Source organism: Diceros bicornis, unplaced genomic scaffold (assembly GCF_020826845.1).
Source record: "Diceros bicornis minor isolate mBicDic1 unplaced genomic scaffold, mDicBic1.mat.cur d_74_multi, whole genome shotgun sequence".
Classification (NCBI taxonomy): Eukaryota; Metazoa; Chordata; class Mammalia; order Perissodactyla; family Rhinocerotidae; genus Diceros; species Diceros bicornis.
Window position 1 is genome coordinate 139,777 of NW_026690930.1, and position 22,327 is coordinate 162,103.

Genomic DNA, 22,327 nt, shown 5'->3' on the forward strand with positions numbered 1-22,327 from the left:
GATCTGTCAATACTTATTTTTCTTTTTTGGAGCATCCAACAAAATTAAGTCAGCAAAGCTTGCTGACAGGATGCTAAAATGCATATTGAAGAGGAGGAGCCGTATCCTCTTAAAGCAGGTTTCAGCATGGGCATTAGTAGATTATAAAGTATAAACTGCACATCCCTGCATATCATATATTATTCTTCAAGATATCTTTGAGAATTTATAACTATAATTTTTTTGATCTCTTGACGTGCAAAAATACTATCTGTGTTCCCAATTGTTTTCTCCATATATCCAATGTTTTGTTAATAAAGAAAATGCGTGAATATAAAAGGAAATCAAGCATTTCACCAAGAAGTAAAATCCTGCATTTTACATTTAAGAAATATACATTGTCCTTTATTATTTAGTATATCATAAGGAAGAATCATTTTACTCTCACAGTTTACAAATAACACTCATAAGAGAGTGACTGATAAATCAGAAACATTCCCGGCAATGACTGTTGCAATTCTTCAGCAAACAACAGACAGGCATATAGATTTGTCAAATGAAATGCTAAACCACCGTTTTCAACTGTGAGGTAGTGCTCTTAGAAAGCCATTGTGACCAAGTGGCTTTTTTTATTTGTTTTTAAATGAGTTTTAGGCCATTTAATTAGTTTAATTCTCCCTCTCTAATGTATGAGAGAAAGCTCTCTTAGATTTGCTTTTATAACTTTTATATTTTACATATTGTAAAATAAATCCACATTTACTGCAGAACACTTTTGAAAATATGAATAAGAAAATGAAGCAAACTAAAGTCTAAAACGCCACTACCCGAAAATAAATAATCCTTCTTAAAATTAGGAGTATACAATTCCATTTTATATATATATACACACACATAAAAAATATATATATACACACACACACGCAGAGAAAGAGGCAGACAGAGAGAGACAGAGAGAAACAGGGAGAGAAGGACACATTTATTACCCACAGTTTTCTTTTTTGTAACTACATCGAGGGACTATGTTATAGTTTATTAATAAAATCCCACAATTTTATAAATTTGTAAAATTTATTTAAAAATTTATAAGATTTAGAAAATCCCAACAATTTATTGTTGAATAGCTGTTTTCAATATTTTGCTATTGTCAATAGTGCACCAATGTAAATTCCTGTGGCTAACACTTTGGTTACTACAGTCTGTGATTACTTCTCTAGGATTAATTTCTGGTAGTAAAGTGTAGATCATAAAGCAAAACATCTTTTAACCTTTTTTGATATGTTGATACATATTGTCAAATACATCAACTGATACATATTTCCAAGTTGCTGTCACAGCAAATTGCACTGTCACCAGCAGTAAATGAGACTTTCCTTTTCCACAAAACTTCTAGATGTTTGATATTAGCATTAAAATATTTTCAAAAATATTTTAATTAGCTTTGATTTAAGCGAACAAGAGGTTAAACATTTGTTTATTATATTAAATTTTTTTAAATGGTCTAATAATATTCTTATACATCATTATACATTTTCTACTGGAGTTTTCATCTATTTCCTATAGATTTGTACTCTTATTAAAAAGATATTGGCTTTTTATCCATTATGTTTCTGCAATTTTTCCTAGTCAAAAATTCGCCTTTCATATTATGTAAACTATTTTATAATCTAGGAAAAAATACATACATATACACACCCAATAATCATTTCTCTCTCTCACATTTTTTTTTTTTTTTTTGGTGAGGAAGATCAGCCCAGAGCTAACATCCATGCCTATCTTCCTTTACTTTATATGGGACGCTGTGACAGCGTGGCTTGACAGGCGCTGTGTTGGTCCAGGCCGGGGATCCGAACCTGCGAACCCCAGGTTGCCAAAATGGAGCATGCGCACTTAATTGCTCCACCACGAGGCGAGCCCCTATATTCGAATTTTTAAATTTAGCTTCATAGGTTTATATACCAGGCTGCATATTCCTTTTCATATCCTCTTTCTTGGCACTGTACTTTCTTTTATATTTAACCACTTAAATACTAAGAAGAAGATAAAAACATTATTTGTGCTCCTATGTTCGTTGTAGCATTATTCACAATAGACAAAACATGGAAGCAACGTTAATGTTTATTGAAGGAAATTCTGCCATTTGCAGCAACATGGACGAACCTGGAGGTCATTATATTAAGTGAAATAAACCAGTCCAGAAGGACAAATACGCATGATACCACTTACAGGAGAAATCTGATATAGCCGAACTCATAGAACCAGCGAGTAGAAGGGTGGTTACCAGGGAATGGGGGGAAGAGGATATGGGAAGATATTAATAGGAGAGCACAAAGTTTCAAGTATACAAGATGAATAAACCTAGAGATCTAGTGTACAGGATAGTATCTATAGTTAATAATATATGGTATACTTAAAAACTTGCTGAAGGGGTAGATCTAATGTCAAGTGTTCTTATCACAAAAAATAATAGTAATGAATTATTAAAGAGGGCAGTAGGAAACTTTTGGAGCTGATGGATATGTTTACCACATAGATTGTGGCGATGATTTCACAGGTGTATACTTACCTGCAAACTCATCGATTCGTATGTATTAAATATATATAGCTTTTTGTATGTCAATCACGTTTCAATAAAGTGGTTGTAAGAAAGAGAGTTTTTCAACCTCATTTTATTACTGGATAAGGTCACTGCTGTGTCAGATAATTAAGATTAGTAGAGAACAAGTCTAAAAAGTTAGACTAATTGGCTCTGTGTTTCCACTACGTCTCATATCACAGACACATTATTTACTTTAAAAAATTCAAGTCAGTCCTACAATTTCCCCCACCTCGTGAGTATCCCTCCGCGTCTCTCTCTGACTTTCTTTGCTCTCAGGAGATGTTTCTCGCTTGAGGGCTCCAAAGACACGCCCTGATAAGCTGTGTTGCCCTGGTGTCTTCTTGGCACTTCTGACCCTGATTGACCCTGTCTAGCTCAGGGAAGTGGCAGTACACTGCTTTAGTCTCACTCTTCTCATTGCTTCCTTTGTGAAAAAAGAAAAAACAGATTATGGCCCTCTTGATAAAAGCTGAGCTAGTGTCTGTGTGGGCAAAATACAAACACTAGAGGGAAATGTCTCTTCACACATTTTCAGGTTTTTCTTCTTCCTCCAGTGTCATGTGCTTAAATGCATCAATTTTTCTCTCCAGCACGTAGCAGCATCCTGCTCTTTGCGTTCATTGCATCCTCATAGATATTTATATATGAATTTCCAGGAAATTTTATTTGGGGCATGAAGAAAGGAATCTGATAAAAAATGGGCTGCTGCTTCATAACATTAATAAACTCAAATGAGTGCAAATTGCATGCTAAATAACACACATTTTAGTTATTTTATCTACTTTTGAAATTGTTAGTTCCCTGATCTGACAGTTCTTATTGAACAACTTTGCTTATTGCAAAATACACTAGGAGAATTGTGTGGTTTAAAAATGACTCATCTTTTAAATACTTGATTTACATGTCTTCACAATTCTTTTTATTGATCAATTGCCAAATTTAAGAGAAGTTTCAAAGTGAAATAAGCTTAGGGAGTCTGAGTTGGTCAAGGGAGAGGCACAACAGACAGCCAGCATCACGGGAGTTGCAGGAATATTCGGTCTGTCTTCCTGTCTTTCCTGGTTCTTCCTTTTCCCCATCTGGGACATTCTCTCACCATCCTTCTAATCCTGACCCCCGAATCCACCTTGCTCCGGGTCTCAGAGCACTCCAGGCGGCAGGATTCTATGGATTCTGCTGTTCAGCTGATGCTCATCTTTGTTTTCTTTGCCTTGGGGTGACTCGATTGCCCTTTCAGACTCGAGCTCATTGGCGACTAAGTGCTTTCCTGAAATTCAAGTCCTGATTAACCAGCTTCCTAATGCCTGAGTGGCCGCTCGTGGCTACCTGGCAACGACAGTGTCAGGGTTTCTGGTTTGGCGTCCTCATCCTCATAGACTGAGTTATGTCACTTTCACTGTGTGATATTCCAAAGATTCCAAAGCTTCACTTACACACGCACATACACACACACACACACACACATGCACAATGACTCCTATTTAACTCAAACTCTTATTCGGTACTTTCCCTTCACTGATATCTGTGAATTAATATCTGTTTCTTTATTTGTCTTAAAGGATAGAGCCAAACTCTCTCTTTCAGAATTATTCTGTTTGTAACTTAAATTCCTTTGATATTCTTTAATTAAGTTAATTTGAAAAGTGTGAGAAATGGAAGAAATGTAAACTCATCCCATTCATATGTAAATTAAATTTCAGGAAAAAATTGTCACTATACCTAAGACCTGGCAATAATAATTGAAAAGAGAATCACCCTTAGTTTGCCTGAAAAAAGAGGGGAAAAAAATCACCGCAAGCCTCAGGTTATTCCTGTCATCTAAATTAAAGACTGTATGATGTTTTAAAACCTGAAAATATTAATAATATTCAATTCTTATCAAAATAAACGTAGAATAGTCCTTAATTCAATTGACATTTTTCTTCTAGAACTTGGTTCTTCAATGATTTGGGACCCTTCCATCTGCATATTCAATTCATTTCTAAGATGTCTTCGTTTTATCAAAAAGAGTATATAATTAATTGTATTGACTTAATAGCATATCTCATTAGTTATACATTTTGACTTTTCCTCTCTTAAAGGCAATATTAGCTACATTTTGACTACATATTTCTTCTCTTTTAATGTGTATAATGCAAAGGCTTTTTACTAATAAATAATTAACATTATGGAATCCTAGCTTATAATAATTGTCTTCATCTACAATGTGAGCTACTGTGCATTCTTCAACAGGGCACATGGGGCAAGGGGGGACATGTCAGTAGTTGCTCCATTGCCAAAAATGTTCTTAACATACAATGGGTGAATCATTCTCTCTCCCTGTCTCTCACGATATCTTACCCTGATTTACTTTGTTTTTGGCTTTTTTTTACATAGTACTTAAAACCCTTTATCCTAGTATGTGCTTTATTTATTTGTATTTATTTCTATTTACTACTTTTCCGGCTATAATTTTCTGGGAGCCAAGGCAAAATTAAGGAAATTGTTTAAACAGTTTAAGTCACCGTTTAACCCAAATTATATTAATTTTATCATCAATAAAATTATAGAAATATCAACAATTTTATAACATCAGAACAGCTAAGAATGAGAGAATAGATGGGAGAGTAAACTTTGAGTAAATTGATACAAAAGGCCACTCAACATCAGCAAAACAAATTAGACTAGGAAAATTTAATAGATGAATCAATTTAGAAAAATATTAACGGAAGGCAGATAGACAGAGATTAGCTTGTATTATAAAATATGTATTTTAGAAAAAAAGATTATGATGAGCACAATGTATTAGACATATCCCACTTGACTGCCCCACAATATTCATGATGATCTCAAATGATCTCTCTCTCTCTTTTTTCCCCCTGCATAGCAAATGTTTGCAACCCAGAGGAAACCATTCTTTTGCTGAGGCCCATTATAGAGATGAACAGATGAGTGTCTGATTCCAATATAAGAATTATATTCAAGGAAGTTTTATTTATTTCCTGGTGTTCAGAGTTGCAGCAAATGAGCATGCCTGGGTCTGAGTGCTCAAAAACAGTAAAAATCTTGATAGAATTCTGTATCACAGAATATTAACAATGTAGAAAACTACATTATTTATGGTGGAAGTTTAAGGTACTGATATGTGTCTTATTTGTTAGACATCAACATTCTGTTTGCTGTCTCTAAATAATTTGGAAATCTTAAAAATAGTCAACACAAAGACTGTATCCAAGGAACTTGTTTATCTAGTGTTCACAGTTGGATGTCAGGAATAATTCTGGACATACCTGCTTCAAGTGGACAGAAACAAGCAAATATCTGATAGAAATATGTAACCTACTACTTTGTCAAGTAGGTAAATCTTTCTGTTTATCTATATATGTATAGACCTACCTATGTATACAATTATATACTGTTTATCATAAAATAAGTATATACATATGATATTATATATAATCTTTTGTTGTATATAGTCATATTGTTTAAGGAGGAAGATATATATTTTTTAATATTTTTTGCTTCATCCAAATAACTTGGAAATATATTAATGTATAATTAAAAATCAATATAAATACCTACTATTAAAATGCTACGATTATGATTACTACTTAATTTACTATTAAAATTATGATTTGAATTAAAAGTTTGCTTCATTATAATGGAGACACATGCATATCATATTTCATACTTTGCTTTTGTTGCTGAGAAGTTCAGAGTTAGACTTGATGTTTAATCATTACTCTTAGAGGTTGATCTATTCGCTTGTTCTGCATCATTGATTCTAAACAGCCAGGGAAAGAGAAGCCTCCCATAGGAAGGTGTATTAGAGTCTCTGAGTTCATAAAATTTTTCATCATATTATTCCATCGGGTTATAAAAATGTTGAGAAAACTACACATTTTATTTTATTATCTGCAAATTTAATAGCCTTACTATGTACATGGGTTTTATTGACTTATATCAAATTCTTTTCAGAAGAACATTTTATATTATATACTCTTTACTCCAATAAGTATACATTTTCCCCTTGAAAAGCTCTATGTAATTGAAAAATAACATAATTTAAAAAATAGAGCATGGTTAGCCTCAACAAATATTTATCGAACGCTATAACATATGATATGCTGTAGATAGAAACATGAATGACCTGATTTTTTTCTCCTGGTAAATCTTGGTGGGGAGATGACTATTTGAAGGGGTCATTTCAGTATAGTGTTGTACGTGAAAAATAGTGTCTGCAGAGATGTTAAAGCTGATGGATTCGGGAGCTAAACTAACGGAATTTGGATTCTCAGCTTTGCAACTGAGTAGCTGTGTGGTCTTTGCCAAGTTGATTAACTTTTCTGTGTTTTTATTTCATTATACACAAAGGGATAATAATATTAACTACTCATATGGTTATTGTCTGGATTACATAATTAATGTATGTGCCATGCTTAGCCCAGAGCTAGAATTAAATTGTTAACCAAATATAATTTATCATTGTGACTAGTGGAGCCTAGATTGGTGAGGAAGGTTAGGGATGACTTCCTGGAAAGTTCTCTTGCAGAGATTCTGGCTCTTGAAGGCTGAATAAAAACTCTCTAAAGGATGAAAGGGGTTGTAGAGAAGGCCAGGAATAAAGAAGGGTGAGCAGTTGACAAAGACAGATGGATGTGACGTCATAATCTTGAAATGCCATCGGTTTGATATGACTGAATCGTAAAGTGCAAGTGGGGAGTGGTAGAAGAGCGCTAAAGAGAGAAGCAGGAACTTGATCATGAAAAGAATCATACGTCCCTCAAAGGAGATTTGACTTTACCTTGCAAGCAATGGATATAAATTAAAAGTATTTTTAAAAAATGAGTGAATTGGTGAGATTGGATTTTGCATAGGTCTTTCTGATGCAATAGGTTGAGAGATATAAGAAGGGAGGCAGAAAACAGCTTATGAGGTTCTTGAACATAGCCTTGGATAATATAGATTACATTGTTCTACAGTCATAAGGATTAATTTACAGGACCACTGTTTTTGAAATAATCTACTTATTTTCCATTTTAAATTTCAGTGAAAACAAAACACACTAACCACAGGGGAACTAATTCTCATGGGAATAACATAAATGGGAGAGAAAAGTCAACCTTGTTGCTAATAATATTTCCCAGAAAAAAAGTTGACTGCATATTGTATAACCATTACAATGATTTCTATATGTTTCTTGTAGAAAGTTTGTAAACATCTTACGTGATTATTATACATAAAGAGGCAAAATTAGTAACATAATTTCTTCCCTTTTCTACCTTATAATAAGAGTAGTAGTAATAGTAGCGGCAGTTGTAGTCGTCTTATAACTTATTGAATTAAAATAATAAAAAGCATTTAGGTTCATGCTTGTTCATTTGAGTAAGCTCCTGCATCAAGAATTATTTTCCTTTCTACTGTTTACATCATCCTTTGCATATTGATTGCTATAATATTATTAATGTTTGAATTTTTCAATATAAGCCCACTGTTGTTTAATAGGAAATACCGGTGTTCTTTCTCTCACGCATAATCTATGATCCTTATTAAAGTCACTATGCGTATGTACATTGGGGAATCTAGAATGAGACACGCAAGAAGTGCCGGCACTTCTGCAGAGCGTGCACTAAGTTCCCCACACTGTGGTGTGATCCACACGACTCCTTGCTGAGGCAGAAAGAGGGTGCTCTCTGTTTTGCATTTCAGGGAATTGTGACTCAGGCTGTGTATTGACTTGCCCAAGCAACAGCCTGAAATTTATATCCAGGCTTTTTGACTTTCTATCCAATGTTTATTTTCTTTTGTAGTATTTCTCTATGTCCTGAAAATAGTAGAAAAAACAATTTGAACTGTAGCCCAAATTCGTACATAGCTTAATTTTAACCCCGTTGCTGCGAATGATAAAATGGTATTTTGGGCATTTAAGAATTTACTCTGAGCCAAGAGAGTTAGTGAACCTGTGCCCTGAGTCAGAGAAAAGCAGGTATGAACAGTTACCAAAAAAGCAAAACCCCAGGTATGACCTATGCTTGATTTCTTAGGCACATTATCTAATCTCTCCAATTCTCCCTGAAAACAATTTATCTAGTGAGTTATAATAACAGTTATCTCACAAGGAAGTTAAGAAGATTAAATCATGAATATGCACAAAAGTCCAAGCGTGGTGGCTGGGAATTTAAGTTCTCAATATGTATTAGGCTTTTTCTCTTTATTAGTCAACTTTATAGATGTTTGATTGAGTTCTGGAAAGAAAAGCTCCTTTAGAAATGCTTGGCTTTTGAAGAGGTTGTTCTTCAATGTCAAGTATGGCCTAGGGCCAGGAGGGGGCAGCAGAGCACCAGTCCCAAATCCAAAAATCTGGGCGCCACCTCCCTCAGGTTTTGCAGTGAAGGTGAGACAAGCCCTTGGACTTTCCCGGAGATCCAGACTGGTGAGGAAAGAAGAGAAGAGCTAAAGCTGCGGGGCGTGTGCTCGCACAACTGCAAGCTAAGGTTTGACAAAGCCAAGATCCAAACCGAAGACTGGAAAACCAACTGAAACAGACACCAGCGTCGGCTAAGCCACATCCAGTTGCACAGCAAGGTCACAAAAATAGTTAATACGGGCAGGAATGCAATTGAAATTAATGTGATCAGATTCTCAGTTCTGGGGCAGAAGATTCTCGTGATATTGGAAGAGGTTATCCGTGCTTCTAAAATTGGGCTCCACTTTGCCCTGTTGGGGCATGGCCATTGCATTGTCCACCGTGTCAGGGTCCCTCAAGCCAGCCTGCCTTGTACAGGTTTGGAGTGGAGATTGCTTTTACTAAAGCATTATCAGTAAAATTGTGAGAGAGGTTGAGAAATCTTCAGGATAAGCATAGACTCCCAGGTTGGTATTTAAGACTTTGCCTTCCCAATACATGAGACACTAGAGATTTTACTGCTGGACGGGAGAATATAATGTTACAACAATTTTAATTTACTCTGTGTCCTTCGTGAGTTCCCAGAATATATGGTCGTTTATTGACATGATAGAGACCTCAATAGTAATACATGCAATGATTCTGAATAGGGCAAGGCCACAGATGTCAACTTAAGCTAAGATAAGGATGTACAAAACATATTTGGGGGACAATGGGTAGAGCAGGGGGCTCTGGTACTTAGGCTGAGCGTGGAATCAGATGTTCTGACTTCATTGAATCAAAGTGCAATATGTCTTTCAGTTCTCTTGATTTAGCAGGACAAAATAGATCATAGAATAAAAATAAGGTAAAAATATAATGACAGAACTCAGCTTTTGCCAAATCATGGTGTTTACACTTTGGAGACACCTTCTTCTAGAAATCAGAGGGATCTTAATTTAATTTCTATAATTTAGTAATCTGTTTTATTAGATCCAATGGTAGGTAATTATAGTGCTTTTTCTTAGTGTGACCACATTTACCTACTTCTAGAAATATCTAAGCTAAATGGATAGATGAATTTCTCTCTTTTAAGGGTCCTAAGCTGTGTTGAAACAGGGCTAAGAATTGCAAATAGTAAGGTTATCTTCAGAAAAATTTTCTATCTCCTTAAACTCTTTCTAAAATATGAAAACATGTTCTTCATTTATGGAAAAATATTTTGCATTACTGCTTTCTTAAATATCCCCTCATGTCCAAGTCAGTGACTTGTTACTCAAGAGCATCTCCCGTACCCCTGCATTAGATGTTTCACCTCCAGGAAAGATGTTTAAATCTCAGGTCTCAAGCCATTCCACTCCCAGAGTGATGATGACTTGCCGCTTGCTCCCGTCAGTCTCAAATAACTCTGAGGTCCTTCTGCTCTTAGACAGCACTGGAGAGGGGTTATGGGTTGAATTGTGTCCCCCTAAAGTTCATATGTTGAAGTCCTAACTCCCAGTACTTCAGAATGTGACCTTATTTGGGAATAAGTTTGTTGCAGATGTGATTAATGAAGATGAGGTCATTTGGCTAGGCTCTAATCCCATATGACTGGTGTTCTTATACAAGGGGAGAGTTTGGACACAGAGACAAACAAGCACACAGGGAGAATTCCATGTGAAGATTGGAGTTATGTTGCCACAGCCAAAGAACTACCAGAAGCTAGGAGACAGGCCTGGAATAGATCCTTCCCCAGAGCCTTCAGAGGGAGCATGACCCTGCCGACACCTTGATCTCAGACTTCCAGTTTTCAGAAGTGTTAGAAAATAAATTTCTGTTGTTTGTCACTCAGTCTGTGGTTCTCCGTCATGGCAGCCTTAACAAACTAATACGAGAGGGAAGCACACAGCTCTGCTGAGCACTCTCTTGGTAGTTAAAGTGGCCTATTTCTCAGGACAACATTCTCACGAGGACTATCCCTTTTAAGAAATTGTTCTTTGTCACTGAAATGGCACTAGAAGTATAACCTTTCTAGTGTATATAATTTAATTCCCATTTTTTTCTTTGTGCCTCTGAGACAGTATTCAACTCCATTAAGATTCCTTTTAATGTTAAATTCACAAGTTTAATTAATACTTTTGTTTATTATAATTATAAAACATTTAAATAAGGAAATATATACTATCCAGTCAAAAGGAATGGTGTGAAGAATGGATGAAACAATGCATCATCACTCTGACAGATCCTATGGTGGCAAAGTGTCTTATAAGCATCCATAGGTGGCCAACTCTGCTCAACTATTCTAGGAGAAGAGACCCAACGACAGTATTAAATCTACTGAAAGTCCTACAGTTGTGTGTGTAGGGCTTTCAGTAGATTTGTCCTGCTGTATTGATATTTTATAAACCTCTCTTCCACATTTCATTTGGTGACATTAGAGTTGTGCATCACCAAAGTTATGAGACACATGGAAAATATAATCGAGTGTCGTTAAGGTAACTGTAAAGAATTGTGAATATGAAAAATGAAGAGAAAGAAAAAATAAGAAGTTCAGTAAAGACTTCAGTTATTTGCAATTTTAGCTGTATTTACATATTCATATAGTGAAATAAAGTATTGAATTATAGAATTTTAACTCTTAACTTGTGAAAGTTAGCATCCTATCTGAAAAGTATGGGCTTTGACTCCTCAGTTTGCAAAGTGAATATGGAAAATGGCTCAGTGCATGCCTCTTTGGTGGGGGAGGAATCACTCTGGATGTGCAGCCCCTCCGGCCCAGACCTGAGCACTTCTTTTGGCTGATCAGTGACCCCATAGCTTATTGAGATGGCAACCAACACACCTGAGATGATCAAAATATTTCCTTATTAGATAAGTATCTTTCCAGTATGCAAACGGTTAAAGCTGAAAATAAAATGACAAAATAAACCAAACCTAAAGAATTCTTACTTTGGCGCTAGGGTTAAGAATAGTATATGTAATTGGCATTTTAAATGTTTATCACATTTAAGAGAATTTGACATAGACTATCGAGATTTTATTAGATTAAAATTTACAATTTAAAACGCACAATTGATTTTGGACTTCTGATTTCAGCAGGAAAAATATAAAGGAATTTGGCCACTACTCTAAACTATGTTGGGATAATCAAAATAATTTGAGTAACTATTTTCATAAGTTTAATTTGCTACATTCTTAAAAACTATTTTTAAGCACTTGGAAAGGTGTTGCTTGTTAAGTCATACATTTGAAGACTATAAAAATAAAGTAGAATTATTAAATTTTGAAGTGGTTTTAAATGTGAATTATAACTGAGTTGTAGATAAAACTTTTCTGAGGGGAGGTTTAGTTTGTTTGAGTTAATCAAAGAAAAAGTGAAGATTGTTGTCTTTTTCATTAGATTAATAAATAGAATAACACTATTTGTACACTGAAATTATGAGGAAAGTAATATTTCCGTATTTGTTTCTGTGACATATTGAATATTAATTTTAAACCTGAGAACTGTAAATAGTACTCTCTAAGAATAAAACAATCAAGAAGATCACTGAATTCATTTGACACTATGCTATAGCCTAAAGTTGTATTACGAAAGAAAAATGTGAAACCTGGCTACTCCAGGCTCGGAGCTCTACCTTCCCAGCAATATCAAATCGTGAAAAACTCTGACGTATGCTGTTGTCAGACTGTCAATTTCTCCCTCTGGAAAAGTTTTGAATATCAAAGCACACCCAGTTCCAGCACCTCATTTCTAGGAGCCTTACAGATCTTGTTTATTTGACTCTAAACGTGGGAACAACTGCTGTTTGAAAAGTCGTACTCTAGGGTCTGATTGCCCTGTGGCAACATCTCTGTTCTTGATGCTCTCTAAAGTGTAGTTTTGAGGGAGTATTATACAGCTTTCTGACGTGACATTGTCAAATCCACAAGATTATCTCTTCTTGTGGCATAAGAAAGAAATTGTTTTGCTCTTTGGTATAATGTGTATCAAATAGACATTTGACACTCCCACTAAGGGAACAGCGAGAAGTTTATGTCATCAACCTAAATTAGAATTTACAGAGCAGTGAGTTCAGCCACATTTCTGTTACTGTGTTTCTTATTTATTTTATTTTATTTTTTGGTGAGGAAGACTAGCCCTGAGCTAACATCTCTTGCCAATCCTCCTCTTTTTGCTGAGGAAGATTGGCCCTGGGCTAACATCCATGCCCGTCTTCCTCTACTTTATATGTGGGACGCTGCCACAGCATGGCTTGGTAAGCAGTGCAGAGGTCTGCGCCTGAGATCTGAACCCGCAAACCCTGGGCCGCTGAAGTGGAGTGCATGAACTTAACCACTATGCCCCGGCCCCTGTTATTGTGATTCTTAAACTGCCAAAGAAGCCACTTAGGGAGTTTGCAAAATCATCTGCATTGGACTTCTGTGTTATATCTCTGCTTCTTGAATTAACTAATTCTGTGACTGATGGTAAGCTACTTTATCTGTAACTTTTGCTACGTCTGTAAAATGCATCATTTGGATCAGTGATCAACATGGTGTCTTTGTGCACAACTCCTTGTAATTCTTGAAACTCAGGTAAGTTTATGTAACAATTTTAACTTGCTATAGATAGTTTCAAAATTTCATAAGGCGCACATCATATATATAATGATGGGTTTATTTGCTCACTGTGTTGGTTTGCTTGCATTTAATTTTCCTATTTCTGCTGATTGTGACACCTTCTCTTGGCCTGTCTTCTGAGGAAGAGGGAAGCCAAGTTAAGGAGCTTTGGTGTTGGCCATGGAATGGAAAACTCTCTGGCCAAGGATTGGGCATTTGACTCTGGTTCATGAGACATGCTTTTGATCAAATTAATTAGTTAGCCTGGACACATTTTGAAAGAAAATGAAAGTAGTAATAATCACAGTGCATTTATCCAGGTTGCTGAGGGAAATTTCTTTCCTTCTACTTTGTGTTTGCCCAAGGATTATATAATTGCTACTTAATCATAGATTAAAGAATTACAGCAATGGTGCTTTTACAATCAAAGTCAAGTGTGCCAAGTAAAACATTTTTTAGTTTTTTTTTTCACATTTTTCTTTCTCAGTGAATTGAGTGCTTGTTTATCTTTGTATCCAACCTTCCGTTACAGTGTCTGGTACAACATGCTCTACACACATTGAATGAATGAATGAATGAACCACCATTTCCTATTTGTTAACTATAGTCACATAACAAATTGCCCCCAAATTTATTGGCTCATGTCAACAATAGAGATTTATTATTTTGGACAGTTTGTGTGGGTCACGGATTTGGAATTGGCTTAGCCGGGCAGTTTTAGCTCAGAGTTTCTCATGAGATTATGATCGTGATGTCTGGGTCTCTCCTTAGGACTGCTTGTGTGTGCTCATGTCGTAGATGCTGGCTTTCCCTAGACCAAGTGATCTGAAAGAGATCAGGGTGTAAACTGTGATATCTTTTATGACCTAACCTTGGAAATCACACACCATCATTTCCATGATATCCTGTAGGTTCAACAGGCCAGTCCTATTTAATATGGGAGGGCACCACACAGGCACGTGAATACAAGAGACAGAGATTACTGGAACCATCTTGGAGGCTGGCTAATACATATTTACAGACACTTTAGATTTGACAAAAGTTTTCACATTTATTAAGTCATTGTCTCATCTAGTTTAAATCTTTCATGTTAGAATGAGGCAACTGTGACACAAAGAAAATTAGTCACTTCATCATCATTCTTGGGGGTCAAGAAGTATGTTCTCAACAAACTGTAAATACACAGCGAAGTGAAGAATGATGTTAACAAATGTGTATCTATTTAACTTTTCCTAACTGTTCTCCAAACCCCTTGCTGTAAAATCCTATGCATATCCTGATGCAGTGTAGAATGTGAAGCATCTTTATCCATCTGAGATTTGCCTAGTTAAAGCCTGAGCTTTTACAGGAATGAAACAACCTCAGTTAACATCAGTAAGTCCCTTTAGCTTAAGTGCAAGAAGTCAATCACAGGAAAATCACAAAGCATAAAGTAACCCATAAAATAACACTGCCAGGCTGATCTCTTAGAAAACACAAGCAGTGAAAGGGAAACATGCTTTCTGAAAGATGCACAACCTCTCCTGGCAAAACAGAGCCCAAAACAAATGACAGTGCATGTTTATGCTCGAATGGCTATCACCTTAAGAAAATTCAAAGCAATTTTCCATAAACGTAAGGTTATCGCATCCCAGAGTAAGAACGATCACTAAATTGAGGTCAACCTTACAGACAAATATAGCTGGGAGAGAAGAGGAGACCAAACTCTGAACATTTAAGAAAACTATTTAAATTTTCTGTAATTTTGACTTTTGTTTCTTTTAAATTTTGTTTTATTTGGATTTCCTTTTTTTGACTTTTTTTGTTTTTTAATGTGAGCACACATATACCCTTGTTTGGGAATAGTTAGCTAGATGGTCATAGTGACACACTCAATAATTCGTAGTAGTAAATTATTCAAAATGGAGGAAATTATTGTTTTCCCATAAATCACTTCGTTTAGCCACTTCTGGGTGATTTGTGTTTGAAGAAATCTTCCATCACAGATGGAGGGAAGGGAGAAAAGAGCTTTTAGATTTTTTCTCATTTTGTATGCCAGGCACTGTGCAGAACAATCTACTTTTATCATCTCATTTAGTCTCCACAGCAAGCTGGTGAAGGATGATCTGAGATGCAAAGATGAGGAGGCTGACAGCTAGACGTGGTTATTGCTTGTGGCTAGTAGCTGAGAAGGGCAGAGCCAGAGTTTTCCCCCCTGCCGAGATCTCCCTGCTGCCCCGTGCTGTCTCTCAGGGAAAAGAAAGGCTCAGCAAATCTTTCATTCCAACGTCAAAGACTGAAGCAAGTCTCTCAGATTATTTTACCAGGATCCATACCAGAACTTGGAGAGAGTTAGAAAACTAGCAAACTGTGACCCAGTCATACCACATTACCTTAAAAACAAGCAAAACTTCATCAAAATTTCTAAACAATCCTTGCTTAAAAAAATAATAAGGGCCCAGCCGGGTGGTATAGTGGTTAAGTGCACACGCTCTGCTTTGGCAGCCCAGGGTTCGCAGGTTCAGATCCTGGGTGAGGACCTATGCACCGCTTGTCAAGCCATGCTGTGGCAGGTGATCCCCCATACAAAGTAGAGGGAGATGGGCATGGATGTTAGCCCAGGGACAATCTTCCTCAGAAAAAAGAGGAGGATTGGCATTGGATGTTAGCTCAGGGCTAGTCCTCCTCAAAAATAAATAAATAAATAAATAAATAAATAAATAAATAAATAAATAAATAAAATAAACATTGCTCTTGTATAAATACAATTATATTTTCAGTGACAAACAGGTATGATGGCAGATCCTAACTCAACTGAGTGTTTTGCTGTTTAGTATCCTTTTCCTGTTGCTGTCACGTTACTTAATTTGGCAAGCTTACGCTAACACTATTTGACCAGAATTCCCTCCAGGCGTTGCACTCAGATTTGTGTTTAATTCTGTACCAATTTCTGTTGGCCTGATGACCAAGCCTGACTCCTCTCTCTCATCAGCCATCCCCTCAACTGTAACCTGAACAGCTTCTTGAGCCTTGTAGGAAATTAATTAATGCCCACCACACCCTGTGTGTTCCAAATATTGAAATGACAGTTGTCTTAATTTCTTGGGGGTAGCATGCCTGAAGGAAAAAAGAAATAGTGTTTGAAGAACATGGTTAAAAAAATATGGTAGAATTCTCCTAGCCCAGTGCCCTACTTCCGCGAAAGAATTGAACAAAAGCACAAACACCTGTTGCCGTCAAGCCATGCACTGGGACCCCACAAGCTCTGCCAGTTTCTCTCTCCAGTGTTTGCTAGTCCTGCTGTCATGACGTTCTTTATTTAGCGGCTTTAAGTTTCAAGGTACTCAAGTCCTCCTAAGCTCTTTTCAATCTTGTTTGCTTTCTAGTGATCAATCCAGGTGCATTTTATCCTTCAGTCTAAGTGATTCATTGTTCAATTAACATTTCTTGGCTTCTATAAATTATTCGTCAATTAAGTTTAGTGTGGGGTAACCGGTTTAACCCGTGGCAGCTCCCTCCGGTCTGAATTCTCTCAAAGGCTCTCTGTCCGAGAAGCTCTGCGTTCTCGACACCATGTGCTTTCCACATGCGCTTTTTCTTTAAATAAAGAGAGTGCTATTGAGGTCAGGGGAAAGGTTATACACCCCTTTAAGGGCAGTATGTGGCCACTAGCACAGCGTTTTCAGTTCTTCTCAAACTCATTAACGTATGAATCTTGATGAATCTATGTGACTCCTTTTCTGTCATGCAGAGTGCAGACTTTTTTTTTTACCATCATCATCATCACAGATCACTGCTGTCCCTAGTGCCGATTCTTTTAGCATATGGTAACTTTTCTCGAGTTGCAGAATATCAACATGGTCCTTGTATAAAATGACCAACCCGAGATTGAAGGAAATAGGCAAAACCTGGCAGAAGTCTCTTGCTGCCTCTCCAGTATTTGCATATGTCTGCACAAACATAACCTAGACGAGGAAAATACAAATAGAATGAGGAAAGGCTATATTCCTGTTATGATTAACAAAAGGAAGTTCATCCACTCCCTAGGGAGTGTGGTATAATGAGATGGGGGAATCAGAGAAAGAGTTAGGGGACCTGATTTCTAGCCCAAATTTGTTACTGCCTGGTTGGGTGCTTCTCAGTTTTTGAAGCGCATGTATATCACTAGGGGTCTTGTTTAACTAGAGATTCCCTTCCAGTTGTTCCGGGGTAGGGACCAGCTCCTAGGAGATGTTGGGGCTGGTCCACACTTTGAGTAGCAAGAACTTAGTTAACTAACTTGGAAGAAATCCCTGCTCTTTTTTAAGTTTTGTTTTTTTTCATTCACAAAATAAAATAGTTGGACTCAATAGTATGCAAAGGACCTCATCAATCTTACAGGGTTTTGAAATATACAAGCCCTTAATACCTCTATTAAGATAATATTAAACTATAACCTCTGGTGCTTTTATTTGTCATACATTTACTTAAGAAGAAAATTTGGTCCCTTCTTTTTGTTCCCAGATGAGATTTGAATCATAGTTAAGGAAATATTTGAGATTAATGAAAAATATTCTTTTCATAATTAAACTACAAACTATAACTTCCTGATACAGAGAAATACTAAGAAAATAATGGACTGTCTATACAGCAAATGCTTTGTCTTTATTTTTGAGAATATTTATATGGTCTTTATTTTTGAGAATATACTACTTATCTATGAATACATATAATTATTAATAAAAAATGTAAATATATATACACACATGCATATATGAGTATATATCAGTGAATATATATATGTATACGCATATTGACTTTTTTCTTAGTTATTTTTAACATGTTTTTATGGAAATCTTCACAAATATAAAAATGGAAAATGAACTTATATATTAATCACCCAACTTTAAAAATATTAATATTTTTTACCAGTTTCTTTTATCTATTTCCTATCACCATACCAACTCATTTTTTTAGGTGAGATGGATTATTTTAAGGTAAACGCCAAATATATAATTTGTCAATATTATTTTAATGTAACGTTATTTTGGTACAACATTTACAACATTGGAAATCTTTCAAAAGGATTGTTGCTCTTTCAAGATTGCATTTTATTTGTGTGCGTGATTCTCTAAACAATATTGCATGAATCCAGCGGTGCACTGGTAAATGTTTAACAACTGGCCCTCTGAAAACAACAAAACAAAACAAAAACCACTGGTTTGCTGCATTTACAATTTCGCTGGTGTAAATACTTACTATGGCCAATTTCAAGTCAGTAACTTGACAGTAGTGAACGTGGATTTGAAAGAGATTCTTACAACAGTTCTCTTGAGCCAGAATAAGCTGACTCCAGCACACACACCACTGTATAAATCTTCCTACTTAATTACATGGTTTGGGCACATAAACATATTTCCCTCTGCAACTTAAATGTTAAAGTCCCGGGCCATTTTGAATGTGGAATGGATATCTTATCTCTGTAAATATTTTAATTTATACCAGCAAGTTATCAAAGTATTTCTTTCAAGTGCCAGCATGGGAGGTATGGAATATGCTAGGAGTTAATGATTTTTTAATTAAATTAAACAATATCCTATATCCCTATCATGACATCTGTACCAACGGGCATTCAATAAAAATTTATTCAATGAACAAAAGAAATATTGCAATATGTAAATGAAGTTATAATTAATCAAAAATACATATTCTCTTTCACATGTAATAGAGGGCAGACAATTGAGTATTTTATTTAAAATAACATTCTTAGACTATATAGGTGATTTATATTCAAAATCTAAAATGCCTGGGGCTGTTCTGTTTTTGGGCATGTGAGTCACCTAAAATCAAGAGATGGAAATCTGGGGGGTGTGATGTTAAATAATGCATGAGTGATATAATTTTATTGTGTATCACATTAGCAAAATGCTGCAGGAGACAGTAATGTTAAAAAAAAGAAATCTTTTTTTTTAGACACCATTTTTCACCATCATCACGTTTAAAGAGTCAATTTTACAACAACCTGAGGGGACATTATATGAAGTTATAATGAACTACAGACAGCTGCTCTTCTGTGGATCAAAAGGAAAATCATGAATCTCATTTCTAATTTAGGCTTCAGTCTCTTTCTCTTTATTTTCTTTCTTTTTAATCTTCTGCAACAAACAATTTCAAATCTCTTCCACCTAATAAAATGTAAATTACCTCTTGGGTTCAAAGTTATTAGAGCCGTTTTATTAGCTCTTGCACTGTACAGCACTCTGGAACCAGGTTGTATAAATAATCATCTTTTTCCTTATCTCCTGGCTTCATCTATAATTAATGGTCTACATCACCTTATCTTACTGACAACCATTTCTTCATAAATAAATATGTGATCTGGGCCAGATGTGGTTGAATGTCCTAAAAAGCCAATATATCAATTTTGCTGCATTTTAAAGCCTACAATTTCATGCCTAACACTTGACATTGTAACCATGGTATCTGCAGTTAGATGCCAGATCTAAAAACGTCAAATAGAAGGATTATTTCTTGTGTCTGTTGTATCCAGTCAAGAACGCTAACAGGGACAAATTATGAGAGCATGTAAGAAGACTGTGTATAATAAAGATATTTACCATATTTTTAAAAAATATTCACTTTAGAGAATTTGCAATTTGAAGCTCTTACCAGAAAAATTGTTACAAGCAAGTTAATATACCTTATATATGATCCTTGATTTTAGAGTTTCTCTTCAAATAAAAATGTATTCGCTGGATTTTCCCATGTTTCTTTATTAAGAGAGAGGTACTTGAAGAATAACTGAGTTGTGTCTTCCCAGTTGTAAATTTTTATATAAACACACACATACGTAAAAATATAAATGTAGAATATTTGAAATAATATTAACCTTATTCAGATACCAATGCATATTTTAAAAATCCCAGTGTGTCAATTAGACTCTGTAGTGGACGTATATTTTTATTTTTACCTTTTGCTGCTCAGCGTCTATTTTCCCTTTCTAACAATTTTCCAATCTACCTTGAGGAAAGTTTCCCACTTGTTATGTGGAGTTTGGGTGTGACATTAATGTAGGTGCTCTGCCTACAGTCAACAGAAGCTAGAGGGTTCCTGCAAACTCCTTCAGTCAAGTATCTCATATCAAATGTCCTCCCTTCCCCATAATTAAACTGGGGTAGGGGGCAGTGCTATGATCTAACATTGAGCAATGAGACTTTCCCTCTCAGGAATTATGAATATCACATCATGCAAGAGATAAAACAGAGACCAATTTGTTGCTATTGTTGATGTTCATTCGCTTGTTTCCTGTCTTTTCCTGGTTAAGGCTTGAGTCTTAACTTGAACAATAATCCAAAGATCCATCAATGGACTTAACTAAACCAAATGCAGTTTACTCGAGAGGGAATTTAACTACTTCCTTAAGAATCAGAAAAAGCTGCCTTGGGATTTAGAACAATTCCCATCGGTTCTTTTTATTGTCTCTGTCCATTTTGTATTGTGGATAGGCGTTATAATAGAAAAGAAAAGATGGAGCGTTTATGTCCAGGATCGCAGTTCTCCGCTACTGCCCTCTGGAGACAACACCTGTCTGGAGGCCAGTTATGAGGTAAGATATCCTGAAGCTGTTCCAGGATGCTGTGGAACTGTATAGGGTCAGAGGCTGGGACTGGGATAGTGTGCCTACCTGGGTTTAATGTCAATAGGAGGTTATCAGATATCCTCATTGACTATGTTCTCTGAAACCCTATAGGAACCAGGTGATTCTGGGAAAGAAGAGTACATATTCTTTAAGAGTTATCATATAAGAGAGAAAAACTTTTTGTTTTTCTTTGGTTTGGTTTTGTGAAAAAATGGCTAAAAGTTCTGCATTCTAACCTATTCTTAATTCAGACCAAGGGCAAGGAATATTCTTGTTTCACCTTGGATAAGTCACCCAACCTGGACCTTAATTTCTTTACCTGTAATAAAATCCTGGCTAATTAGCCATATAACAATGTGGTTAGCCCATGAGTTAAAGCACTTTGCATTTTCTAGTTAAAATGAAATGTGTAGTATAATTAAACAATAATACAATGATGATTAATCATTTTTCACAATTCAATTATGCAATGTGTATGATTGATCATTGTAATTTAAAGGGTATAATAAGCAAGCAGAATAATTATGTATAATGGAACATGAGGTATAGGTTAAAAGATATATATTAAAATTACTCGTAAGTATCCTGGAAAAAATTATTAAATGATATTACTGAATATGCCTTTAATGTAATTAGTCTCAGGGTTTTATATATAAAAGGCAGGCATTTCCCTCCCTTTGCACCAGGCAAGGAAGCTTTCTCTTGTTTCTCTATCTGCTTTCTCCAGCTGAGCGTATGTTTTTAAGTACTCTGCATTTTTTATTCAAGTCTTCTAAAAAGGGAACAGAAAGACATCTGAGATTTTTGGAGGGACAGACATGGTCAACTCTCCTGGTAGAGTCTTTAATGCTAGTCTTCATTTGAACAAACTATGTAAATATAGCCAGCTTCCATCATACCAACACCTTGTCTTTAATTGCCTGATTTTGGGGTGAGTTTATCCACACAATGTCAAGGAAAGGTTAGATTTTTTATTTTAGCAAAAGGGAATTGTTCAATGAGAGGATGTGATCCAACATTCCCTGTGATTCTTGCTGCTTGATACCAAAAGAGGTATTTTTAACGTTTTTCCTCTGTCATGGTACATAGCAGATAGGATATCTGCTTATTCATAAATATATTTTTTCATTCAGAAAATACATGGGTTGTGGCCACGCTTCATATAAACATCCAGTGGATGAAATCTACAAGTACAAATATCCATCCA